The sequence below is a fragment of the Dendrobates tinctorius genome, unplaced genomic scaffold, assembly GCF_039654945.1.
Source record: "Dendrobates tinctorius isolate UK_male_01 unplaced genomic scaffold, ASM3965494v1 ptg000184l, whole genome shotgun sequence".
NCBI classification, from domain to species: Eukaryota; Metazoa; Chordata; class Amphibia; order Anura; family Dendrobatidae; genus Dendrobates; species Dendrobates tinctorius.
This window is the reverse complement of record NW_027361851.1, coordinates 18,119,604-18,146,142: the sequence shown is the minus strand read 5'-3', so window position 1 is coordinate 18,146,142 and position 26,539 is coordinate 18,119,604. Positions and strand designations below refer to the sequence as shown.

At 35.5% G+C, this 26,539-nt stretch overlaps 4 non-coding genes across 4 annotated transcripts; all 4 read left to right on the top strand.

The window, feature by feature from the left end:
* Nucleotides 1-815: 815 nt before the first annotated feature.
* On the top strand, nt 816-888 carry TRNAF-GAA (transfer RNA phenylalanine (anticodon GAA)). The gene has a single exon. It is a non-coding gene; the product is annotated as a tRNA-Phe (tRNA).
* Nucleotides 889-8,150: 7,262 nt separating this feature from the next.
* TRNAL-CAG (transfer RNA leucine (anticodon CAG)) lies at nt 8,151-8,233 on the top strand. The gene has a single exon. It is a non-coding gene; the product is annotated as a tRNA-Leu (tRNA).
* A 1,923-nt stretch (nt 8,234-10,156) lies between these two features.
* Nucleotides 10,157-10,239, top strand: TRNAL-CAG (transfer RNA leucine (anticodon CAG)). Its single transcript has one exon. It is a non-coding gene; the product is annotated as a tRNA-Leu (tRNA).
* Nucleotides 10,240-12,160: 1,921 nt separating this feature from the next.
* On the top strand, nt 12,161-12,243 carry TRNAL-CAG (transfer RNA leucine (anticodon CAG)). The gene has a single exon. It is a non-coding gene; the product is annotated as a tRNA-Leu (tRNA).
* Nucleotides 12,244-26,539: the final 14,296 nt, after the last annotated feature.

Genomic DNA, 26,539 nt, shown 5'->3' with positions numbered 1-26,539 from the left:
CAATGTGCCTGAGAAGCCAAAGTGTTGATATCTGCTCACTAGAAGGTCTGCTGAGTCACTGTGATATCAGGTTTCACAGAGCCTGTAGAGTCAGGAGATAACTAGGAGGGGTGGGGTTTTCTGATAAGTGGGCAAGGAGAGAGAAGTGAAACTAATTACTGTGTGCCTGTCAGATCTATTGCGCCTGACGGAGGGTTAGGGTAGGGAATCAACCTTCTACAGTGCTGTCATGAAATATATCTAGAAACGGATTTGCTGGTAAGTCTACTTTCATAGTTTTCACCTCATACATCAATAGACCATAACGATACTTAATAAACAAAAACTTAACAAGTAGGTAATCATAGTTTAAAAAATGTGAAATGCCCATGTCATTCTGACATGTTTCAGCACATTTTGGGACAAATGGTCTCACTTTTAACATTAACAATCAATAAAATATTTTCTCTAAATTTTTGTCTCTATTTTGCTCCAATTGTTTGCATCTCATAAAAAATAAAACTTGATGTAACATTATGCATGCAAATTGTGTTTTATGTGCGACCATGACCTATTCTAGAAGCACAGGGTCAGAATTATACTGGTGCATGGAGACAAACTGAAAATGTAAAACTTCAATGGCAAAATTGCTGTCTTTTTCTACTCATTCACAAATAGTTAATGAATGTTATTAAATATGTACAGCAAAATGGAAGGCGTTTCAAATAGAAATCATGCTTCAAAAAACAGTCAAATGAAAAATTACAATATATCCCTCCAGGTGTGACACTTGACATTTGCAGAGTGTCAAACCCCCCAGAAAATGTATTGATATGGCCGAAATAGCTCAGTTGGGAGAGCGTTAGACTGAAGATCTAAAGGTCCCTGGTCCAATCCCGGGTTTCGGCAAAATGCTTTTTCTTCACCGTTTACAAGTGGTTCAAATCCCACCTCTGACATCAACTTTTAATTTCAAGAAACTTTTTTCTTCATTTATTGATTAGATGAGGTCAAACAAAACTTAGTAATGTGGTTTTGAAAAATTTCCTGAGAGTCTTTGGAGTGAATCTGAATTTGTCCTCTCAAAAAAGAACTCTAGGAACATCAAACAGATTTTTTGTGCATATGTCTGTTGTTCTTTTGGCACTAGAAAAATCCTTTGGACAGTCAATGAGGAGGGACTATTTCACCTCTTTGTGTTCTCTGCCCCTATTAGGGTAGGGAATCAACCTTCTACAGTGCTGTCATGAAATATATCTAGAAACGGATTTGCTGGTAAGTCTACTTTCATAGTTTTCACCTCATACATCAATAGACCATAACGATACTTAATAAACAAAAACTTAACAAGTAGGTAATCATAGTTTAAAAAATGTGAAATGCCCATGTCATTCTGACATGTTTCAGCACATTTTGGGACAAATGGTCTCACTTTTAACAATCAATAAAATATTTTCTCTAAATTTTTGTCTCTTTTTTGCTCCAATTGTTTGCATCTCATAAAAAATAAAACTTGATGTAACATTATGCATGCAAATTGTGTTTTATGTGCGACCATGACCTATTCTAGAAGCACAGGGTCAGAATTATACTGGTGCATGGAGACAAACTGAAAATGTAAAAATTCAATGGCAAAATTGCTGTCTTTTTCTACTCATTCACAAATAGTTAATGAATGTTATTAAATATGTACAGCAAAATGGAAGGCGTTTCAAATAGAAATCATGCTTCAAAAAACAGTCAAATGAAAAATTATAATATATCCCTCCAGGTGTGACACTTGACATTTGCAGAGTGTCAAACCCCCCAGAAAATGTATAGATATGGCTGAAATATCTCAGTTGGGAGAGCGTTAGACTGAAGATCTAAAGGTCCCTGGTCCAATCCCGGGTTTCGGCAAAATGCTTTTTCTTCACCGTTTACATTTTAAGGAGATATTAAACAAAGCACATGGACTGATCATGATCAAAAGGCCTAAAAATCTTAACTATCTACAGAAAACAAAATGTTAAAAATTTGAGAAACGGTAACTTTTTCCTTTTGAACACATGAATGTTTTTTAGTAATTTTTCCGCTATTTTGTTTTATTTCAGATTGACTTAGCTGTAAGAGGATTAAAAGGTAACCTGATAGCTGAAACAGACAGCACTTATCAGACACTAGCTGAATGATTATAGTCAGCTTGTTTGACTTTGAAACACTGAGGCATTACTGAGACAAATGTCCTTAAAAAATATGCTGTGGACAAAGTCAAAAAGGCAAAAAACACAAGCTCCACACAGGTCCGTCATCTTTAATTTGAAATATAGGAGGTTTCTACTTTAATGGTGAGACAAAGCATCTACATATTTGACATTGCTCCAGTGAGTAGAGCCCACTTAAAAATGTATGGGTTGCTTGTCTCTGCAAGCAAAAGCTGGGCACTAAACTGGCATACTTGCAATGCTGGATGGTTCAGAGTGAAAACACCTATAGGCTGACAACAGTAATTGCAGGTGTTGATTAACTCATTGTGCAAAATAATTTCTAAAATGTGGTCACTTTGGGAGGTTTTCTGCTGTTTTGGTACTCTGCAAATTTCATCTGCAAGGTATTCCTGCAAAATCTGCATTGCAAAACCCAAATAGGGCTCTTCCTTTCAAAGCCCTGCTGTGTGGCCAAACAGTAGTTTCTGAAGAAATGTGGTGCATCACCGCATTTGTGAGAAATCTAACATTTCTAATATCCAAACAAAATAAATGGATTTTTAAAAATTAATGCAGACGAAAAGTACGCATATAAAAAATGTTATTTATTGACTTTTTTGGGGTGGTGTGACAAGTTTTTAATCACAAGAAATGATAACATTTCTGCTGACTAGCATGGAAGGAGTTAAGTTCCAATTGCAAATCGAAGTCAGGATGGCCGAGGGGTCTAAGGTGCTGCGTTCAGGTCGCCTTCTCCCCTGGAGGCGTGGGTTCAAATCCCACTTCTGACATCAACATTTAATTTCAAGAAACTTTATCTTCATTTATTGATTATATGAGGTCAAACAAAACTTATTAATGTGGGTTTGAAAAATTTCCTGAGTCTTTAGAGTGAATCTGAATTTGTCCTCTCAAAAAAGAAATCTAGGAACATCAAACAGATTTTTTGTGCATATGTCTGTTGTTCTTTTGGCACTAGAAAAATCCTTTGGACAGTCAATGAGGAGGGACTATTTCACCTCTTTGTGTTCTCTGTCCCTATTAGGGTAGGGAATCAACCTTCTACAGTGCTGTCATGAAATATATCTAGAAACGGATTTGCTGGTAAGTCTACTTTCATAGTTTTCACCTCATACATCAATAGACCATAACGATACTTAATAAACAAAAACTTAACAAGTAGGTAATCATAGTTTAAAAAATGTGAAATGCCCATGTCATTCTGACATGTTTCAGCACATTTTGGGACAAATGGTCTCACTTTTAACATTAACAATCAATAAAATATTTTCTCTAAATTTTTGTCTCTTTTTTGCTCCAATTGTTTGCATCTCATAAAAAATAAAACTTGATGTAACATTATGCATGCAAATTGTGTTTTATGTGCGACCATGACCTATTCTAGAAGCACAGCGTCAGAATTATACTGGTGCATGGAGACAAACTGAAAATGTAAAAATTCAATGGCAAAATTGCTGTCTTTTTCTACTCATTCACAAATAGTTAATGAATGTTATTAAATATGTACAGCAAAATGGAAGGCGTTTCAAATAGAAATCATGCTTCAAAAAACAGTCAAATGAAAAATTATAATATATCCCTCCAGGTGTGACACTTGACATTTGCAGAGTGTCAAACCCCCCAGAAAATGTATAGATATGGCCGAAATAGCTCAGTTGGGAGAGCGTTAGACTGAAGATCTAAAGGTCCTGGGTTTCGGCAAAATGCTTTTTCTTCACCGTTTACATTTTAAGGAGATATTAAACAAAGCACATGGACTGATCATGATCAAAAGGCCTAAAAATCTTAACTATCTACAGAAAACAAAATGTTAAAAATTTGAGAAACAGTAACTTTTTCCTTTTGAACACATGAATTATTATTATTATTATTATTATTTATTGTTATAGCGCCATTTATTCCATGGCGCTTTACATGTGAGGGGGGTATACATAAAAACAAGTACAATAATCTTAAACAATACAAGTCATAACTGGTACAGGAGGAGAGAGGACCCTGCCCGCGAGGGCTCACAATCTTCAAGGGATGGGTGATAATACAGTAGGCGAGGGTAGAGCTGGTCGTGCAGCGGTTTGGTCGATCGGTGGTTACTGCAGGTTACATGAATGTTTTTTAGTAATTTTTCCTCTATTTTGTTTTATTTCAGATTGACTTAGCTGTAAGAGGATTAAAAGGTAACCTGATAGCTGAAACAGACAGCACTTATCAGACACTAGCTGAATGATTATAGTCAGCTTGTTTGACTTTGAAACACTGAGGCATTACTGAGACAAATGTCCTTAAAAAATATGCTGTGGACAAAGTCAAAAAGGCAAAAAACACAAGCTCCACACAGGTCCGTCATCTTTAATTTGAAATATAGGAGGTTTCTACTTTAATGGTGAGACAAAGCATCTACATATTTGACATTGCTCCAGTGAGTAGAGCCCACTTAAAAATGTATGGGTTGCTTGTCTCTGCAAGCAAAAGCTGGGCACTAAACTGGCATACTTGCAATGCTGGATGGTTCAGAGTGAAAACACCTACAGTATAGGCTGACAATAGTAATTGCAGGTGTTGATTAACTCATTGTGCAAAATAATTTCTAAAATGTGGTCACTTTGGGAGGTTTTCTGCTGTTTTGGTACTCTGCAAATTTCATCTGCAAGGTATTCCTGCAAAATCTGCATTGCAAAACCCAAATAGGGCTCTTCCTTTCAAAGCCCTGCTGTGTGGCCAAACAGTAGTTTCTGAAGAAATGTGGTGCATCACCGCATTTGTGAGAAATCTAACATTTCTAATATCCAAACAAAATAAATGGAGGTTTAAAAATTAATGCAGACGAAAAGTACGCATATAAAAAATGTTATTTATTGAATTTTTTGGGGTGGTGTGACAAGTTTTTAATCACAAGGAATGGTAACATTTCTGCTGACAAGCATGGAAGGAGTTAAGTTCCAATTGCATATTGGATGACCGAGCGGTCTAAGGCGCTGCTTTCAGGTCGCAGTCTCCCCTGGAGGCGTGGGTTCAAATCCCACTTCTGACATCAACATTTAATTTCAAGAAACTTTATCTTCATTTATTGATTAGATGAGGTCAAACAAAAATTAGTAATGTGGTTTTGAAAAATTTCCCGAGAGTCTTTGGAGTGAATCTGAATTTGTCCTCTCAAAAAAGAACTCTTGATACATCAAACAGATTTTTTGTGCATATGTCTGTTGTTCTTTTGGCACTAGAAAAATCCTTTGGACAGTCAATGAGGAGGGACTATTTCACCTCTTTGTGTTCTCTGTCCCAATTAGGGTAGTGAATCAACCTTCTACAGTGCTGTCATGAAATATATCTAGAAACGGATTTGCTGGTAAGTCTACTTTCATAGTTTTCACCTCATACATCAATAGACCATAACGATACTTAATAAACAAAAACTTAACAAGTAGGTAATCATAGTTTAAAAAATGTGAAATGCCCATGTCATTCTGACATGTTTCAGCACATTTTGGGACAAATGGTCTCACTTTTAACATTAACAATCAATAAAATATTTTCTCTAAATTTTTGTCTCTTTTTTGCTCCAATTGTTTGCATCTCATAAAAAATAAAACTTGATGTAACATTATGCATGCAAATTGTGTTTTATGTGCGACCATGACCTATTCTAGAAGCACAGGGTCAGAATTATACTGGTGCATGGAGACAAACTGAAAATGTAAAAATTCAATGGCAAAATTGCTGTCTTTTTCTACTCATTCACAAATAGTTAATGAATGTTATTAAATATGTACAGCAAAATGGAAGGCGTTTCAAATAGAAATCATGCTTCAAAAAACAGTCAAATGAAAAATTATAATATATCCCTCCAGGTGTGACACTTGACATTTGCAGAGTGTCAAACCCCCCAGAAAATATATAGATATGGCCGAAATAGCTCAGTTGGGAGAGCGTTAGACTGAAGATCTAAAGGTCCCTGGTCCAATCCCGGGTTTCAGCAAAATGCTTTTTCTTCACCATTTACAAGTGGTTCAAATCCCACTTCTGACATCAACTTTTAATTTAAAGAAACTTTTTTCTTCATTTATTGATTAGATGAGGTCAAGCAAAACTTAGTAATGTGGTTTTGAAAAATTTCCTGAGAGTCTTTGGAGTGAATCTGAATTTGTCCTCTCAAAAAAGAACTCTAGGAACATCAAACAGATTTTTTGTGCATATGTCTGTTGTTCTTTTGGCACTAGAAAAATCCTTTGGACAGTCAATGAGGAGGGACTATTTCACCTCTTTGTGTTCTCTGTCCCAATTAGGGTAGTGAATCAACCTTCTACAGTGCTGTCATGAAATATATCTAGAAACGGATTTGCTGGTAAGTCTACTTTCATAGTTTTCACCTCATACATCAATAGACCATAACGATACTTAATAAACAAAAACTTAACAAGTAGGTAATCATAGTTTAAAAAATGTGAAATGCCCATGTCATTCTGACATGTTTCAGCACATTTTGGGACAAATGGTCTCACTTTTAACATTAACAATCAATAAAATATTTTCTCTAAATTTTTGTCTCTTTTTTGCTCCAATTGTTTGCATCTCATAAAAAATAAAACTTGATGTAACATTATGCATGCAAATTGTGTTTTATGTGCGACCATGACCTATTCTAGAAGCACAGGGTCAGAATTATACTGGTGCATGGAGACAAACTGAAAATGTAAAAATTCAATGGCAAAATTGCTGTCTTTTTCTACTCATTCACAAATAGTTAATGAATGTTATTAAATATGTACAGCAAAATGGAAGGCGTTTCAAATAGAAATCATGCTTCAAAAAACAGTCAAATGAAAAATTATAATATATCCCTCCAGGTGTGACACTTGACATTTGCAGAGTGTCAAACCCCCCAGAAAATATATAGATATGGCTGAAATAGCTCAGTTGGGAGAGCGTTAGACTGAATATCTAAAGGTCCCTGGTCCAATCCCGGGTTTCGGCAAAATGCTTTTTCTTCACCGTTTACATTTTAAGGAGATATTAAACAAAGCACATGGACTGATCATGATCAAAAGGCCTAAAAATCTTAACTATCTACTGAAAACAAAATGTTAAAAATTTGAGAAACGGTAACTTTTTCCTTTTGAACACATGAATGTTTTTTAGCAATTTTTCCTCTATTTTGTTTTATTTCAGATTGACTTAGCTGTAAGAGGATTAAAAGGTAACCTGATAGCTGAAACAGACAGCACTTATCAGACACTAGCTGAATGATTATAGTCAGCTTGTTTGACTTTGAAACACTGAGGCATTACTGAGACAAATGTCCTTAAAAAATATGCTGTGGACAAAGTCAAAAAGGCAAAAAAAACAAGCTCCACACAGGTCCGTCATCTTTAATTTGAAATATAGGAGGTTTCTACTTTAATGGTGAGACAAAGCATCTACATATTTGACATTGCTCCAGTGAGTAGAGCCCACTTAAAAATGTATGGGTTGCTTGTCTCTGCAAGCAAAAGCTGGGCACTAAACTGGCATACTTGCAATGCTGGATGGTTCAGAGTGAAAACACCTATAGGCTGACAATAGTAATTGCAGGTGTTGATTAACTCATTGTGCAAAATAATTTCTAAAATGTGGTCACTTTGGGAGGTTTTCTGCTGTTTTGGTACTCTGCAAATTTCATCTGCAAGGTATTCCTGCAAAATCTGCATTGCAAAACCCAAATAGGGCTCTTCCTTTCAAAGCCCTGCTGTGTGGCCAAACAGTAGTTTCTGAAGAAATGTGGTGCATCACCGCATTTGTGAGAAATCTAACATTTCTAATATCCAAACAAAATAAATGGAGGTTTAAAAATTAATGCAGACGAAAAGTACGCATATAAAAAATGTTATTTATTGACTTTTTTGGGGTGGTGTGACAAGTTTTTAATCACAAGGAATGGTAACATTTCTGCTGACTAGCATGGAAGGAGTTAAGTTCCAATTGCATATGAAAGTCAGGATGGCCGAGTGGTCTAAGGCGCTGCGTTCAGGTCGCAGTCTCCCCTGGAGGTGTGGGTTCAAATCCCACTTATGACATCAACATTTAATTTCAAGAAACTTTATCTTCATTTATTGATTAGATGAGGTCAAACAAAACTTAGTAATGTGGTTTTGAAAAATTTCCTGAGAGTCTTTGGAGTGAATCTGAATTTGTCCTCTCAAAAAAGAACTCTAGGAACATCAAACAGATTTTTTGTGCATATGTCTGTTGTTCTTTTGGCACTAGAAAAATCCTTTGGACAGTCAATGAGGAGGGACTATTTCTTTGTGTTCTCTGTCCCTATTAGGGTAGGGAATCAACCTTCTACAGTGCTGTCATGAAATATATCTAGAAACGGATTTGCTGGTAAGTCTACTTTCATAGTTTTCACCTAATACATCAATAGACCATAACGATACTTAATAAACAAAAACTTAACAAGTAGGTAATCATAGTTTAAAAAATGTGAAATGCCCATGTCATTCTGACATGTTTCAGCACATTTTGGGACAAATGGTCTCACTTTTAACATTAACAATCAATAAAATATTTTCTCTAAATTTTTGTCTCTTTTTTGCTCCAATGGTTTGCATCTCATAAAAAATAAAACTTGATGTAACATTATGCATGCAAATTGTGTTTTATGTGCGACCATGACCTATTCTAGAAGCACAGGGTCAGAATTATACTGGTGCATGGAGACAAACTGAAAATGTAAAAATTCAATGGCAAAATTGCTGTCTTTTTCTACTCATTCACAAATAGTTAATGAATGTTATTAAATATGTACAGCAAAATGGAAGGCGTTTCAAATAGAAATCATGCTTCAAAAAACAGTCAAATGAAAAATTATAATATATCCCTCCAGGTGTGACACTTGACATTTGCAAAGTGTCAAACCCCCCAGAAAATGTATAGTTATGGCTGAAATATCTCAGTTGGGAGAGCGTTAGACTGAAGATCTAAAGGTCCCGGGATTCGGCAAAATGCTTTTTCTTCACCGTTTACATTTTAAGGAGATATTTAACAAAGCACATGGACTGATCATGATCAAAAGGCCTAAAAATCTTAACTATCTACAGAAAACAAAATGTTAAAAATTTGAGAAACGGTAACTTTTTCCTTTTGAACACATGAATGTTTTTTAGTAATTTTTCCTCTATTTTGTTTTATTTCAGATTGACTTAGCTGTAAGAGGATTAAAAGGTAACCTGATAGCTGAAACAGACAGCACTTATCAGACACTAGCTGAATGATTATAATCAGCTTGTTTGACTTTGAAACACTGAGGCATTACTGAGACAAATGTCCTTAAAAAATATGCTGTGGACAAAGTAAAAAAGGCAAAAAACACAAGCTCCACACAGGTCCGTCATCTTTAATTTGAAATATAGGAGGTTTCTACTTTAATGGTGAGACAAAGCATCTACATATTTGACATTGCTCCAGTGAGTAGAGCCCACTTAAAAATGTATGGGTTGCTTGTCTCTGCAAGCAAAAGCTGGGCACTATACTGGCATACTTGCAATGCTGGATGGTTCAGAGTGAAAACACCTATAGGCTGACAATAGTAATTGCAGGTGTTGATTAACTCATTGTGCAAAATAATTTCTAAAATGTGGTCACTTTGGGAGGTTTTCTGCTGTTTTGGTACTCTGCAAATTTCATCTGCAAGGTATTCCTGCAAAATCTGCATTGCAAAACCCAAATAGGGCTCTTCCTTTCAAAGCCCTGCTGTGTGGCCAAACAGTAGTTTCTGAAGAAATGTGGTGCATCACCGCATTTGTGAGAAATCTAACATTTCTAATATCCAAACAAAATAAATGGAGGTTTAAAAATTAATGCAGACGAAAAGTACGCATATAAAAAATGTTATTTATTGACTTTTTTGGGGTGGTGTGACAAGTTTTTAATCACAAGGAATGGTAACATTTCTGCTTACTAGCATGGAAGGAGTTAAGTTCCAATTGCATATTGAAGTCAGGATGGCCGAGCGGTCTAAGGCGCTGCGTTCAGGTCGCAGTCTCCCCTGGAGGCGTGGGTTCAAATCCTACTTCTGACATCAACATTTAATTTCAAGAAACTTTATCTTCATTTATTGATTAGATGAGGTCAAACAAAACTTAGTATTGTGGTTTTGAAAAATTTCCTGAGTCTTTGGAGTGAATCTGAATTTGTCCTCTCAAAAAAGAACTCTAGGAACATCAAACAGATTTTTTGTGCATATGTCTGTTGTTCTTTTGGCACTAGAAAAATCCTTTGGACAGTCAATGAGGAGGGACTATTTCTTTGTGTTCTCTGTCCCTTTTAGGGTAGGGAATCAACCTTCTACAGTGCTGTCATGAAATATATCTAGAAACGGATTTGCTGGTAAGTCTACTTTCATAGTTTTCACCTCATACATCAATAGACCATAACGATACTTAATAAACAAAAACTTAACAAGTAGGTAATCATAGTTTAAAAAATGTGAAATGCCCATGTCATTCTGACATGTTTCAGCACATTTTGGGACAAATGGTCTCACTTTTAACATTAACAATCAATAAAATATTTTCTCTAAATTTTTGTCTCTTTTTTGCTCCAATGGTTTGCATCTCATAAAAAATAAAACTTGATGTAACATTATGCATGCAAATTGTGTTTTATGTGCGACCATGACCTATTCTAGAAGCACAGGGTCAGAATTATACTGGTGCATGGAGACAAACTGAAAATGTAAAAATTCAATGGCAAAATTGCTGTCTTTTTCTACTCATTCACAAATAGTTAATGAATGTTATTAAATATGTACAGCAAAATGGAAGGCGTTTCAAATAGAAATCATGCTTCAAAAAACAGTCAAATGAAAAATTATAATATATCCCTCCAGGTGTGACACTTGACATTTGCAAAGTGTCAAACCCCCCAGAAAATGTATAGTTATGGCTGAAATATCTCAGTTGGGAGAGCGTTAGACTGAAGATCTAAAGGTCCCGGGATTCGGCAAAATGCTTTTTCTTCACCGTTTACATTTTAAGGAGATATTTAACAAAGCACATGGACTGATCATGATCAAAAGGCCTAAAAATCTTAACTATCTACAGAAAACAAAATGTTAAAAATTTGAGAAACGGTAACTTTTTCCTTTTGAACACATGAATGTTTTTTAGTAATTTTTCCTCTATTTTGTTTTATTTCAGATTGACTTAGCTGTAAGAGGATTAAAAGGTAACCTGATAGCTGAAACAGACAGCACTTATCAGACACTAGCTGAATGATTATAATCAGCTTGTTTGACTTTGAAACATTGAGTCATTACTGAGACAAATGTCCTTAAAAAATATGCTGTGGACAAAGTAAAAAAGGCAAAAAACACAAGCTCCACACAGGTCCGTCATCTTTAATTTGAAATATAGGAGGTTTCTACTTTAATGGTGAGACAAAGCATCTACATATTTGACATTGCTCCAGTGAGTAGAGCCCACTTAAAAATGTATGGGTTGCTTGTCTCTGCAAGCAAAAGCTGGGCACTATACTGGCATACTTGCAATGCTGGATGGTTCAGAGTGAAAACACCTATAGGCTGACAATAGTAATTGCAGGTGTTGATTAACTCATTGTGCAAAATAATTTCTAAAATGTGGTCACTTTGGGAGGTTTTCTGCTGTTTTGGTACTCTGCAAATTTCATCTGCAAGGTATTCCTGCAAAATCTGCATTGCAAAACCCAAATAGGGCTCTTCCTTTCAAAGCCCTGCTGTGTGGCCAAACAGTAGTTTCTGAAGAAATGTGGTGCATCACCGCATTTGTGAGAAATCTAACATTTCTAATATCCAAACAAAATAAATGGAGGTTTAAAAATTAATGCAGACGAAAAGTACGCATATAAAAAATGTTATTTATTGACTTTTTTGGGGTGGTGTGACAAGTTTTTAATCACAAGGAATGGTAACATTTCTGCTTACTAGCATGGAAGGAGTTAAGTTCCAATTGCATATTGAAGTCAGGATGGCCGAGCGGTCTAAGGCGCTGCGTTCAGGTCGCAGTCTCCCCTGGAGGCGTGGGTTCAAATCCTACTTCTGACATCAACATTTAATTTCAAGAAACTTTATCTTCATTTATTGATTAGGTCAAACAAAACTTAGTAATGTGGTTTTGAAAAATTTCCTGAGTCTTTGGAGTGAATCTGAATTTGTCCTCTCAAAAAAGAACTCTAGGAACATCAAACAGATTTTTTGTGCATATGTCTGTTGTTCTTTTGGCACTAGAAAAATCCTTTGGACAGTCAATGAGGAGGGACTATTTCTTTGTGTTCTCTGTCCCTTTTAGGGTAGGGAATCAACCTTCTACAGTGCTGTCATGAAATATATCTAGAAACGGATTTGCTGGTAAGTCTACTTTCATAGTTTTCACCTCATACATCAATAGACCATAACGATACTTAATAAACAAAAACTTAACAAGTAGGTAATCATAGTTTAAAAAATGTGAAATGCCCATGTCATTCTGACATGTTTCAGCACATTTTGGGACAAATGGTCTCACTTTTAACATTAACAATCAATAAAATATTTTCTCTAAATTTTTGTCTCTTTTTTGCTCCAATTGTTTGCATCTCATAAAAAATAAAACTTGATGTAACATTATGCATGCAAATTGTGTTTTATGTGCGACCATGACCTATTCTAGAAGCACAGGGTCAGAATTATACTGGTGCATGGAGACAAACTGAAAATGTAAAAATTCAATGGCAAAATTGCTGTCTTTTTCTACTCATTCACAAATAGTTAATGAATGTTATTAAATATCTACAGCAAAATGGAAGGCGTTTCAAATAGAAATCATGCTTCAAAAAACAGTCAAATGAAAAATTATAATATATCCCTCCAGGTGTGACACTTGACATTTGCAAAGTGTCAAACCCCCCAGAAAATGTATAGTTATGGCTGAAATATCTCAGTTGGGAGAGCGTTAGACTGAAGATCTAAAGGTCCCGGGATTCGGCAAAATGCTTTTTCTTCACCGTTTACATTTTAAGGAGATATTAAACAAAGCACATGGACTGATCATGATCAAAAGGCCTAAAAATCTTAACTATCTACAGAAAACAAAATGTTAAAAATTTGAGAAACGGTAACTTTTTCCTTTTGAACACATGAATGTTTTTTAGTAATTTTTCCTCTATTTTGTTTTATTTCAGATTGACTTAGCTGTAAGAGGATTAAAAGGTAACCTGATAGCTGAAACAGACAGCACTTATCAGACACTAGCTGAATGATTATAGTCAGCTTGTTTGACTTTGAAACACTGAGTCATTACTGAGACAAATGTCCTTAAAAAATATGCTGTGGACAAAGTCAAAAAGGCAAAAAACACAAGCTCCACACAGGTCCGTCATCTTTAATTTGAAATATAGGAGGTTTCTACTTTAATGGTGAGACAAAGCATCTACATATTTGACATTGCTCCAGTGAGTAGAGCCCACTTAAAAATGTATGGGTTGCTTGTCTCTGCAAGCAAAAGCTGGGCACTATACTGGCATACTTGCAATGCTGGACGGTTCAGAGTGAAAACACCTATAGGCTGACAATAGTAATTGCAGGTGTTGATTAACTCATTGTGCAAAATAATTTCTAAAATGTGGTCACTTTGGGAGGTTTTCTGCTGTTTTGGTACTCTGCAAATTTCATCTGCAAGGTATTCCTGCAAAATCTGCATTGCAAAACCCAAATAGGGCTCTTCCTTTCAAAGCCCTGCTGTGTGGCCAAACAGTAGTTTCTGAAGAAATGTGGTGCATCACCGCATTTGTGAGAAATCTAACATTTCTAATATCCAAACAAAATAAATGGAGGTTTAAAAATTAATGCAGACGAAAAGTACGCATATAAAAAATGTTATTTATTGACGTTTTTGGGGTGGTGTGACAAGTTTTTAATCACAAGGAATGGTAACATTTCTGCTGACTAGCATGGAAGGAGTTAAGTTCCAATTGCATATTGAAGTCAGGATGGCTGAGCGGTCTAAGGCGCTGCGTTCAGGTCGCAGTCTCCCCTGGAGGAGTGGGTTCAAATCCCACGTCTGACATCAACATTTAATTTCAAGAAACTTTATCTTCATTTATTGATTAGATGAGGTCAAACAAAACTTAGTAATGTGGTTTTGAAAAATTTCCTGAGTCTTTGGAGTGAATCTGAATTTGTCCTCTCAAAAAAGAACTATAGGAACATCAAACAGATTTTTTGTGCATATGTCTGTTGTTCTTTTGGCACTAGAAAAATCCTTTGGACAGTCAATGAGGAGGGACTATTTCACCTCTTTGTGTTCTCTGTCCCTATTAGGGTAGGGAATCAACCTTCTACAGTGCTGTCATGAAATATATCTAGAAACGGATTTGCTGGTAAGTCTACTTTCATAGTTTTCACCTCATACATCAATAGACCATAACGATACTTAATAAACAAAAACTTAACAAGTAGGTAATCATAGTTTAAAAAATGTGAAATGCCCATGTCATTCTGACATGTTTCAGCACATTTTGGGACAAATGGTCTCACTTTTAACATTAACAATCAATAAAATATTTTCTCTAAATTTTTGTCTCTTTTTTGCTCCAATTGTTTGCATCTCATAAAAAATAAAACTTGATGTAACATTATGCATGCAAATTGTGTTTTATGTGCGACCATGACCTATTCTAGAAGCACAGGGTCAGAATTATACTGGTGCATGGAGACAAACTGAAAATGTAAAAATTCAATGGCAAAATTGCTGTCTTTTTCTACTCATTCACAAATAGTTAATGAATGTTATTAAATATCTACAGCAAAATGGAAGGCGTTTCAAATAGAAATCATGCTTCAAAAAACAGTCAAATGAAAAATTATAATATATCCCTCCAGGTGTGACACTTGACATTTGCAAAGTGTCAAACCCCCCAGAAAATGTATAGTTATGGCTGAAATATCTCAGTTGGGAGAGCGTTAGACTGAAGATCTAAAGGTCCCGGGATTCGGCAAAATGCTTTTTCTTCACCGTTTACATTTTAAGGAGATATTTAACAAAGCACATGGACTGATCATGATCAAAAGGCCTAAAAATCTTAACTATCTACAGAAAACAAAATGTTAAAAATTTGAGAAACGGTAACTTTTTCCTTTTGAACACATGAATGTTTTTTAGTAATTTTTCCTCTATTTTGTTTTATTTCAGATTGACTTAGCTGTAAGAGGATTAAAAGGTAACCTGATAGCTGAAACAGACAGCACTTATCAGACACTAGCTGAATGATTATAATCAGCTTGTTTGACTTTGAAACATTGAGTCATTACTGAGACAAATGTCCTTAAAAAATATGCTGTGGACAAAGTAAAAAAGGCAAAAAACACAAGCTCCACACAGGTCCGTCATCTTTAATTTGAAATATAGGAGGTTTCTACTTTAATGGTGAGACAAAGCATCTACATATTTGACATTGCTCCAGTGAGTAGAGCCCACTTAAAAATGTATGGGTTGCTTGTCTCTGCAAGCAAAAGCTGGGCACTATACTGGCATACTTGCAATGCTGGATGGTTCAGAGTGAAAACACCTATAGGCTGACAATAGTAATTGCAGGTGTTGATTAACTCATTGTGCAAAATAATTTCTAAAATGTGGTCACTTTGGGAGGTTTTCTGCTGTTTTGGTACTCTGCAAATTTCATCTGCAAGGTATTCCTGCAAAATCTGCATTGCAAAACCCAAATAGGGCTCTTCCTTTCAAAGCCCTGCTGTGTGGCCAAACAGTAGTTTCTGAAGAAATGTGGTGCATCACCGCATTTGTGAGAAATCTAACATTTCTAATATCCAAACAAAATAAATGGAGGTTTAAAAATTAATGCAGACGAAAAGTACGCATATAAAAAATGTTATTTATTGACTTTTTTGGGGTGGTGTGACAAGTTTTTAATCACAAGGAATGGTAACATTTCTGCTTACTAGCATGGAAGGAGTTAAGTTCCAATTGCATATTGAAGTCAGGATGGCCGAGCGGTCTAAGGCGCTGCGTTCAGGTCGCAGTCTCCCCTGGAGGCGTGGGTTCAAATCCGACTTCTGACATCAACATTTAATTTCAAGAAACTTTATCTTCATTTATTGATTAGATGAGGTCAAACAAAACTTAGTAATGTGGTTTTGAAAAATTTCCTGAGTCTTTGGAGTGAATCTGAATTTGTCCTCTCAAAAAAGAACTCTAGGAACATCAAACAGATTTTTTGTGCATATGTCTGTTGTTCTTTTGGCACTAGAAAAATCCTTTGGACAGTCAATGAGGAGGGACTATTTCTTTGTGTTCTCTGTCCCTTTTAGGGTAGGGAATCAACCTTCTACAGTGCTGTCATGAAATATATCTAGAAACGGATTTGCTGGTAAGTCTACTTTCATAGTTTTCACCTCATACATCAATAGACCATAACGATACTTAATAAACAAAAACTTAACAAGTAGGTAATCATAGTTTAAAAAATGTGAAATGCCCATGTCATTCTGACATGTTTCAGCACATTTTGGGACAAATGGTCTCACTTTTAACATTAACAATCAATAAAATATTTTCTCTAAATTTTTGTCTCTTTTTTGCTCCAATTGTTTGCATCTCATAAAAAATAAAACTTGATGTAACATTATGCATGCAAATTGTGTTTTATGTGCGACCATGACCTATTCTAGAAGCACAGGGTCAGAATTATACTGGTGCATGGAGACAAACTGAAAATGTAAAAATTCAATGGCAAAATTGCTGTCTTTTTCTACTCATTCACAAATAGTTAATGAATGTTATTAAATATCTACAGCAAAATGGAAGGCGTTTCAAATAGAAATCATGCTTCAAAAAACAGTCAAATGAAAAATTATAATATATCCCTCCAGGTGTGACACTTGACATTTGCAAAGTGTCAAACCCCCCAGAAAATGTATAGTTATGGCTGAAATATCTCAGTTGGGAGAGCGTTAGACTGAAGATCTAAAGGTCCCGGGATTCGGCAAAATGCTTTTTCTTCACCGTTTACATTTTAAGGAGATATTAAACAAAGCACATGGACTGATCATGATCAAAAGGCCTAAAAATCTTAACTATCTACAGAAAACAAAATGTTAAAAATTTGAGAAACGGTAACTTTTTCCTTTTGAACACATGAATGTTTTTTAGTAATTTTTCCTCTATTTTGTTTTATTTCAGATTGACTTAGCTGTAAGAGGATTAAAAGGTAACCTGATAGCTGAAACAGACAGCACTTATCAGACACTAGCTGAATGATTATAGTCAGCTTGTTTGACTTTGAAACACTGAGTCATTACTGAGACAAATGTCCTTAAAAAATATGCTGTGGACAAAGTCAAAAAGGCAAAAAACACAAGCTCCACACAGGTCCGTCATCTTTAATTTGAAATATAGGAGGTTTCTACTTTAATGGTGAGACAAAGCATCTACATATTTGACATTGCTCCAGTGAGTAGAGCCCACTTAAAAATGTATGGGTTGCTTGTCTCTGCAAGCAAAAGCTGGGCACTATACTGGCATACTTGCAATGCTGGATGGTTCAGAGTGAAAACACCTATAGGCTGACAATAGTAATTGCAGGTGTTGATTAACTCATTGTGCAAAATAATTTCTAAAATGTGGTCACTTTGGGAGGTTTTCTGCTGTTTTGGTACTCTGCAAATTTCATCTGCAAGGTATTCCTGCAAAATCTGCATTGCAAAACCCAAATAGGGCTCTTCCTTTCAAAGCCCTGCTGTGTGGCCAAACAGTAGTTTCTGAAGAAATGTGGTGCATCACCGCATTTGTGAGAAATCTAACATTTCTAATATCCAAACAAAATAAATGGAGGTTTAAAAATTAATGCAGACGAAAAGTACGCATATAAAAAATGTTATTTATTGACTTTTTTGGGGTGGTGTGACAAGTTTTTAATCACAAGGAATGGTAACATTTCTGCTGACTAGCATGGAAGGAGTTAAGTTCCAATTGCATATTGAAGTCAGGATGGCTGAGCGGTCTAAGGCGCTGCGTTCAGGTCGCAGTCTCCCCTGGAGGAGTGGGTTCAAATCCCACTTCTGACATCAACATTTAATTTCAAGAAACTTTATCTTCATTTATTGATTAGATGAGGTCAAACAAAACTTAGTAATGTGGTTTTGAAAAATTTCCTGAGAGTCTTTGGAGTGAATCTGAATTTGTCCCCTCAAAAAAGAACTCTAGGAACATCAAACAGATTTTTTGTGCATATGTCTGTTGTTCTTTTGGCACTAGAAAAATCCTTTGGACAGTCAATGAGGAGGGACTATTTCACCTCTTTGTGTTCTCTGTCCCTATTAGGGTAGGGAATCAACCTTCTACAGTGCTGTCATGAAATATATCTAGAAACGGATTTGCTGGTAAGTCTACTTTCATAGTTTTCACCTCATACATCAATAGACCATAACGATACTTAATAAACAAAAACTTAACAAGTAGGTAATCATAGTTTAAAAAATGTGAAATGCCCATGTCATTCTGACATGTTTCAGCACATTTTGGGACAAATGGTCTCACTTTTAACAATCAATAAAATATTTTCTCTAAATTTTTGTCTCTTTTTTGCTCCAATTGTTTGCATCTCATAAAAAATAAAACTTGATGTAACATTATGCATGCAAATTGTGTTTTATGTGCGACCATGACCTATTCTAGAAGCACAGGGTCAGAATTATACTGGTGCATGGAGACAAACTGAAAATGTAAAAATTCAATGGCAAAATTGCTGTCTTTTTCTACTCATTCACAAATAGTTAATGAATGTTATTAAATATGTACAGCAAAATGGAAGGCGTTTCAAATAGAAATCATGCTTCAAAAAACAGTCAAATGAAAAATTATAATATATCCCTCCAGGTGTGACACTTGACATTTGCAGAGTGTCAAACCCCCCAGAAAAGGTATAGATAATAGCTCAGTTGGGAGAGCGTTAGACTCAAGATCTAAAGGTCCCTGGTCCAATCCCGGGTTTCGGCAAAATGCTTTTTATTCACCGTTTACATTTTAAGGAGATATTAAACAAAGCGCATGGGCTGATCATGATCAAAAGGCCTAAAAATCTTAACTATCTACAGAAAACAAAATGTTAAAAATTTGAGAAACGGTAACTTTTTCCTTTTGAACACATGAATGTTTTTTAGTAATTTTTCCTCTATTTCGTTTTATTTCAGATTGACTTAGCTGTAAGAGGATTAAAAGGTAACCTGATAGCTGAAACAGACAGCACTTATCAGACACTAGCTGAATGATTATAGTCAGCTTGTTTGACTTTGAAACACTGAGGCATTACTGAGACAAATGTCCTTAAAAAATATGCTGTGGACAAAGTCAAAAAGGCAAAAAACACAAGTCCGTCATCTTTAATTTGAAATATAGGAGGTTTCTACTTTAATGGTGAGACAAAGCATCTACATATTTGACATTGCTCCAGTGAGTAGAGCCCACTTAAAAATGTATGGGTTGCTTGTCTCTGCAAGCAAAAGCTGGGCACTAAACTGGCATACTTGCAATGCTGGATGGTTCAGAGTGAAAACACCTATAGGCTGACAATAGTAATTGCAGGTGTTGATTAACTCATTGTGCAAAATAATTTCTAAAATGTGGTCACTTTGGGAGGTTTTCTGCTGTTTTGGTACTCTGCAAATTTCATCTGCAAGGTATTCCTGCAAAATCTGCATTGCAAAACCCAAATAGGGCTCTTCCTTTCAAAGCCCTGCTGTGTGGCCAAACAGTAGTTTCTGAAGAAATGTGGTGCATCACCGCATTTGTGAGAAATCTAACATTTCTAATATCCAAACAAAATAAATGGAGGTTTAAAAATTAATGCAGACGAAAAGTACGCATATAAAAAATGTTATTTATTGACTTTTTTGGGGTGGTGTGACAAGTTTTTAATCACAAGGAATGGTAACATTTCTGCTGACTAGCATGTAAAGAGTTAAGTTCCAATTGCATATCGAAGTCAGGATGGCCGAGCGGTCTCCCCTGGAGGCGTGGGTTCAAATCCCACTTCGGACATCAACATTTAATTTCAAGAAACTTTATCTTCATTTATTGATTAGATGAGGTCAAACAAAACTTAGTAATGTGGTTTTGAAAAGAGTCTTTGGAGTGAATCTGAATTTGTCCTCTCAAAAAAGAACTATAGGAACATCAAACAGATTTTTTGTGCATATGTCTGTTGTTCTTTTGGCACTAGAAAAATCCTTTGGACAGTCAATGAGGAGGGACTATTTCACCTCTTTGTGTTCTCTGTCCCTATTAGGGTAGGGAATCAACCTTCTACAGTGCTGTCATGAAATATATCTAGAAACGGATTTGCTGGTAAGTCTACTTTCATAGTTTTCACCTCATACATCAATAGACCATAACGATACTTAATAAACAAAAACTTAACAAGTAGGTAATCATAGTTTAAAAAATGTGAAATGCCCATGTCATTCTGACATGTTTCAGCACATTTTGGGACAAATGGTCTCACTTTTAACATTAACAATCAATAAAATATTTTCTCTAAATTTTTGTCTCTTTTTTGCTCCAATTGTTTGCATCTCATAAAAAATAAAACTTGATGTAACATTATGCATGCAAATTGTGTTTTATGTGCGACCATGACCTATTCTAGAAGCACAGGGTCAGAATTATACTGGTGCATGGAGACAAACTGAAAATGTAAAAATTCAATGGCAAAATTGCTGTCTTTTTCTACTCATTCACAAATAGTTAATGAATGTTATTAAATATCTACAGCAAAATGGAAGGCGTTTCAAATAGAAATCATGCTTCAAAAAACAGTCAAATGAAAAATTATAATATATCCCTCCAGGTGTGACACTTGACATTTGCAAAGTGTCAAACCCCCCAGAAAATGTATAGTTATGGCTGAAATATCTCAGTTGGGAGAGCGTTAGACTGAAGATCTAAAGGTCCCGGGATTCGGCAAAATGCTTTTTCTTCACCGTTTACATTTTAAGGAGATATTTAACAAAGCACATGGACTGATCATGATCAAAAGGCCTAAAAATCTTAACTATCTACAGAAAACAAAATGTTAAAAATTTGAGAAACGGTAACTTTTTCCTTTTGAACACATGAATGTTTTTTAGTAATTTTTCCTCTATTTTGTTTTATTTCAGATTGACTTAGCTGTAAGAGGATTAAAAGGTAACCTGATAGCTGAAACAGACAGCACTTATCAGACACTAGCTGAATGATTATAATCAGCTTGTTTGACTTTGAAACATTGAGTCATTACTGAGACAAATGTCCTTAAAAAATATGCTGTGGACAAAGTAAAAAAGGCAAAAAACACAAGCTCCACACAGGTCCGTCATCTTTAATTTGAAATATAGGAGGTTTCTACTTTAATGGTGAGACAAAGCATCTACATATTTGACATTGCTCCAGTGAGTAGAGCCCACTTAAAAATGTATGGGTTGCTTGTCTCTGCAAGCAAAAGCTGGGCACTATACTGGCATACTTGCAATGCTGGATGGTTCAGAGTGAAAACACCTATAGGCTGACAATAGTAATTGCAGGTGTTGATTAACTCATTGTGCAAAATAATTTCTAAAATGTGGTCACTTTGGGAGGTTTTCTGCTGTTTTGGTACTCTGCAAATTTCATCTGCAAGGTATTCCTGCAAAATCTGCATTGCAAAACCCAAATAGGGCTCTTCCTTTCAAAGCCCTGCTGTGTGGCCAAACAGTAGTTTCTGAAGAAATGTGGTGCATCACCGCATTTGTGAGAAATCTAACATTTCTAATATCCAAACAAAATAAATGGAGGTTTAAAAATTAATGCAGACGAAAAGTACGCATATAAAAAATGTTATTTATTGACTTTTTTGGGGTGGTGTGACAAGTTTTTAATCACAAGGAATGGTAACATTTCTGCTTACTAGCATGGAAGGAGTTAAGTTCCAATTGCATATTGAAGTCAGGATGGCCGAGCGGTCTAAGGCGCTGCGTTCAGGTCGCAGTCTCCCCTGGAGGCGTGGGTTCAAATCCGACTTCTGACATCAACATTTAATTTCAAGAAACTTTATCTTCATTTATTGATTAGATGAGGTCAAACAAAACTTAGTAATGTGGTTTTGAAAAATTTCCTGAGTCTTTGGAGTGAATCTGAATTTGTCCCCTCAAAAAAGAACTCTAGGAACATCAAACAGATTTTTTGTGCATATGTCTGTTGTTCTTTTGGCACTAGAAAAATCCTTTGGACAGTCAATGAGGAGGGACTATTTCACCTCTTTGTGTTCTCTGTCCCTATTAGGGTAGGGAATCAACCTTCTACAGTGCTGTCATGAAATATATCTAGAAACGGATTTGCTGGTAAGTCTATTTTCATAGTTTTCACCTCATACATCAATAGACCATAACGATACTTAATAAACAAAAACTTAACAAGTAGGTAATCATAGTTTAAAAAATGTGAAATGCCCATGTCATTCTGACATGTTTCAGCACATTTTGGGACAAATGGTCTCACTTTTAACATTAACAATCAATAAAATATTTTCTCTAAATTTTTGTCTCTTTTTTGCTCCAATTGTTTGCATCTCATAAAAAATAAAACTTGATGTAACATTATGCATGCAAATTGTGTTTTATGTGCGACCATGACCTATTCTAGAAGCACAGGGTCAGAATTATACTGGTGCATGGAGACAAACTGAAAATGTTAAAATTCAATGGCAAAATTGCTGTCTTTTTCTACTCATTCACAAATAGTTAATGAATGTTATTAAATATGTACAGCAAAATGGAAGGCGTTTCAAATAGAAATCATGCTTCAAAAAACAGTCAAATGAAAAATTATAATATATCCCTCCAGGTGTGACACTTGACATTTGCAGAGTGTCAAACCCCCCAGAAAATATATAGATATGGCCGAAATAGCTCAGTTGGGAGAGCGTTAGACTGAAGATCTAAAGGTCCCGGGATTCAGCAAAATGCTTTTTCTTCACCGTTTACATTTTAAGGAGATATTAAACAAAGCACATGGACTGATCATGATCAAAAGGCCTAAAAATCTTAACTATCTACAGAAAACAAAATGTTAAAAATTTGAGAAACGGTAACTTTTTCCTTTTGAACACATGAATGTTTTTTAGTAATTTTTCCTCTATTTTGTTTTATTTCAGATTGACTTAGCTGTAAGAGGATTAAAAGGTAACCTGATAGCTGAAACAGACAGCACTTATCAGACACTAGCTGAATGATTATAGTCAGCTTGTTTGACTTTGAAACACTGAGTCATTACTGAGACAAATGTCCTTAAAAAATATGCTGTGGACAAAGTCAAAAAGGCAAAAAACACAAGCTCCACACAGGTCCGTCATCTTTAATTTGAAATATAGGAGGTTTCTACTTTAATGGTGAGACAAAGCATCTACATATTTGACATTGCTCCAGTGAGTAGAGCCCACTTAAAAATGTATGGGTTGCTTGTCTCTGCAAGCAAAAGCTGGGCACTATACTGGCATACTTGCAATGCTGGATGGTTCAGAGTGAAAACACCTATAGGCTGACAATAGTAATTGCAGGTGTTGATTAACTCATTGTGCAAAATAATTTCTAAAATGTGGTCCCAGGTCCAATCCCGGGTTTCGGCAAAATGCTTTTTCTTCATCATTTACAAGTGGTTCAAATCCCACTTCTGACATCAACTTTTAATTTAAAGAAATTTTTTTCTTCATTTATTGATTAGATGAGGTCAAACAAAACTTAGTAATGTGGTTTTGAAAAATTTCCTGAGTCTTTGGAGTGAATCTGAATTTGTCCCCTCAAAAAAGAACTCTAGGAACATCAAACAGATTTTTTGTGCATATGTCTGTTGTTCTTTTGGCACTAGAAAAATCCTTTGGACAGTCAATGAGGAGGGACTATTTCACCTCTTTGTGTTCTCTGTCCCTATTAGGGTAGGGAATCAACCTTCTACAGTGCTGTCATGAAATATATCTAGAAACGGATTTGCTGGTAAGTCTATTTTCATAGTTTTCACCTCATACATCAATAGACCATAACGATACTTAATAAACAAAAACTTAACAAGTAGGTAATCATAGTTTAAAAAATGTGAAATGCCCATGTCATTCTGACATGTTTCAGCACATTTTGGGACAAATGGTCTCACTTTTAACATTAACAATCAATAAAATATTTTCTCTAAATTTTTGTCTCTTTTTTGCTCCAATTGTTTGCATCTCATAAAAAATAAAACTTGATGTAACATTATGCATGCAAATTGTGTTTTATGTGCGACCATGACCTATTCTAGAAGCACAGGGTCAGAATTATACTGGTGCATGGAGACAAACTGAAAATGTTAAAATTCAATGGCAAAATTGCTGTCTTTTTCTACTCATTCACAAATAGTTAATGAATGTTATTAAATATGTACAGCAAAATGGAAGGCGTTTCAAATAGAAATCATGCTTCAAAAAACAGTCAAATGAAAAATTATAATATATCCCTCCAGGTGTGACACTTGACATTTGCAGAGTGTCAAACCCCCCAGAAAATATATAGATATGGCCGAAATAGCTCAGTTGGGAGAGCGTTAGACTGAAGATCTAAAGGTCCCGGGATTCGGCAAAATGCTTTTTCTTCACCGTTTACATTTTAAGGAGATATTAAACAAAGCACATGGACTGATCATGATCAAAAGGCCTAAAAATCTTAACTATCTACAGAAAACAAAATGTTAAAAATTTGAGAAACGGTAACTTTTTCCTTTTGAACACATGAATGTTTTTTAGTAATTTTTCCTCTATTTTGTTTTATTTCAGATTGACTTAGCTGTAAGAGGATTAAAAGGTAACCTGATAGCTGAAACAGACAGCACTTATCAGACACTAGCTGAATGATTATAGTCAGCTTGTTTGACTTTGAAACACTGAGTCATTACTGAGACAAATGTCCTTAAAAAATATGCTGTGGACAAAGTCAAAAAGGCAAAAAACACAAGCTCCACACAGGTCCGTCATCTTTAATTTGAAATATAGGAGGTTTCTACTTTAATGGTGAGACAAAGCATCTACATATTTGACATTGCTCCAGTGAGTAGAGCCCACTTAAAAATGTATGGGTTGCTTGTCTCTGCAAGCAAAAGCTGGGCACTATACTGGCATACTTGCAATGCTGGATGGTTCAGAGTGAAAACACCTATAGGCTGACAATAGTAATTGCAGGTGTTGATTAACTCATTGTGCAAAATAATTTCTAAAATGTGGTCCCAGGTCCAATCCCGGGTTTCGGCAAAATGCTTTTTCTTCATCATTTACAAGTGGTTCAAATCCCACTTCTGACATCAACTTTTAATTTAAAGAAATTTTTTTCTTCATTTATTGATTAGATGAGGTCAAACAAAACTTAGTAATGTGGTTTTGAAAAATTTTTTGAGAGTCTTTGGAGTGAATCTGAATTTGTCCTCTCAAAAAAGAACTCTAGGAACATCAAACAGATTTTTTGTGCATATGTCTGTTGTTCTTTTGGCACTAGAAAAATCCTTTGGACAGTCAATGATGAGGGACTATTTCACCTCTTTGTGTTCTCTGTCCTTCATAGGAATGTATTAAAAGAGATTACACCAAATCAGATGCAAAAAAAAACATTTATTAACCATAAACTTATTAAAACTAAAAGTACCACTTTTCGGTAGTACCGCCAAATAGGCTCCAGTTATCTTTACTTAACTATTGCTTAAATATAAAATTATGGAAAAAAACTTAAAGGATATTGCACTTAGATGTTACTTAATTATTTTCTACTCATCTTCAGTGGTTTCAATTGCAGCAGAAGCAGCACAGGTACACTTAGAAAAGCAAGGCTGGCAGACGAAAGTTGCATGGGAAAGGCAGATTGATTCTTTACATATTTTGCAGTCATATTTAGAAAGCCTTCTGAAACCAGATACAAATGAGCAGGTAGTACAACTGCGTCTTTTAGAAGGTGATAGAGTCGGTGTTTGTTCTGGAACGTCCTTGGGACGATATCTCTTCAACCGGTGTTGCAGGGCAAGGGGCATTCCAACCGTCTTTGTACTTCTTAGGCTTAGCTCTCCACTCACCAGTTCATTAGCCAATTGTTTTAGGTACATTCTTCTGCGCATTTGTTTAAGTTCATTACCGAGGTAAATTACTTGTGAGTTGATGCCACCCACATTAAGCATTGTAAAGAAGATTACCATCGGCCAGCGTTTGGTATTTCGACTTACATTGAAATTGCCACACATTTGGTCAGCAGTGTCAACGCCGCTTTTGGTCAAATTATAAAAAGTTATGATTTCTGGTTTCCTTAGCTCCCCAGACTCTGGATCAATGGTGTA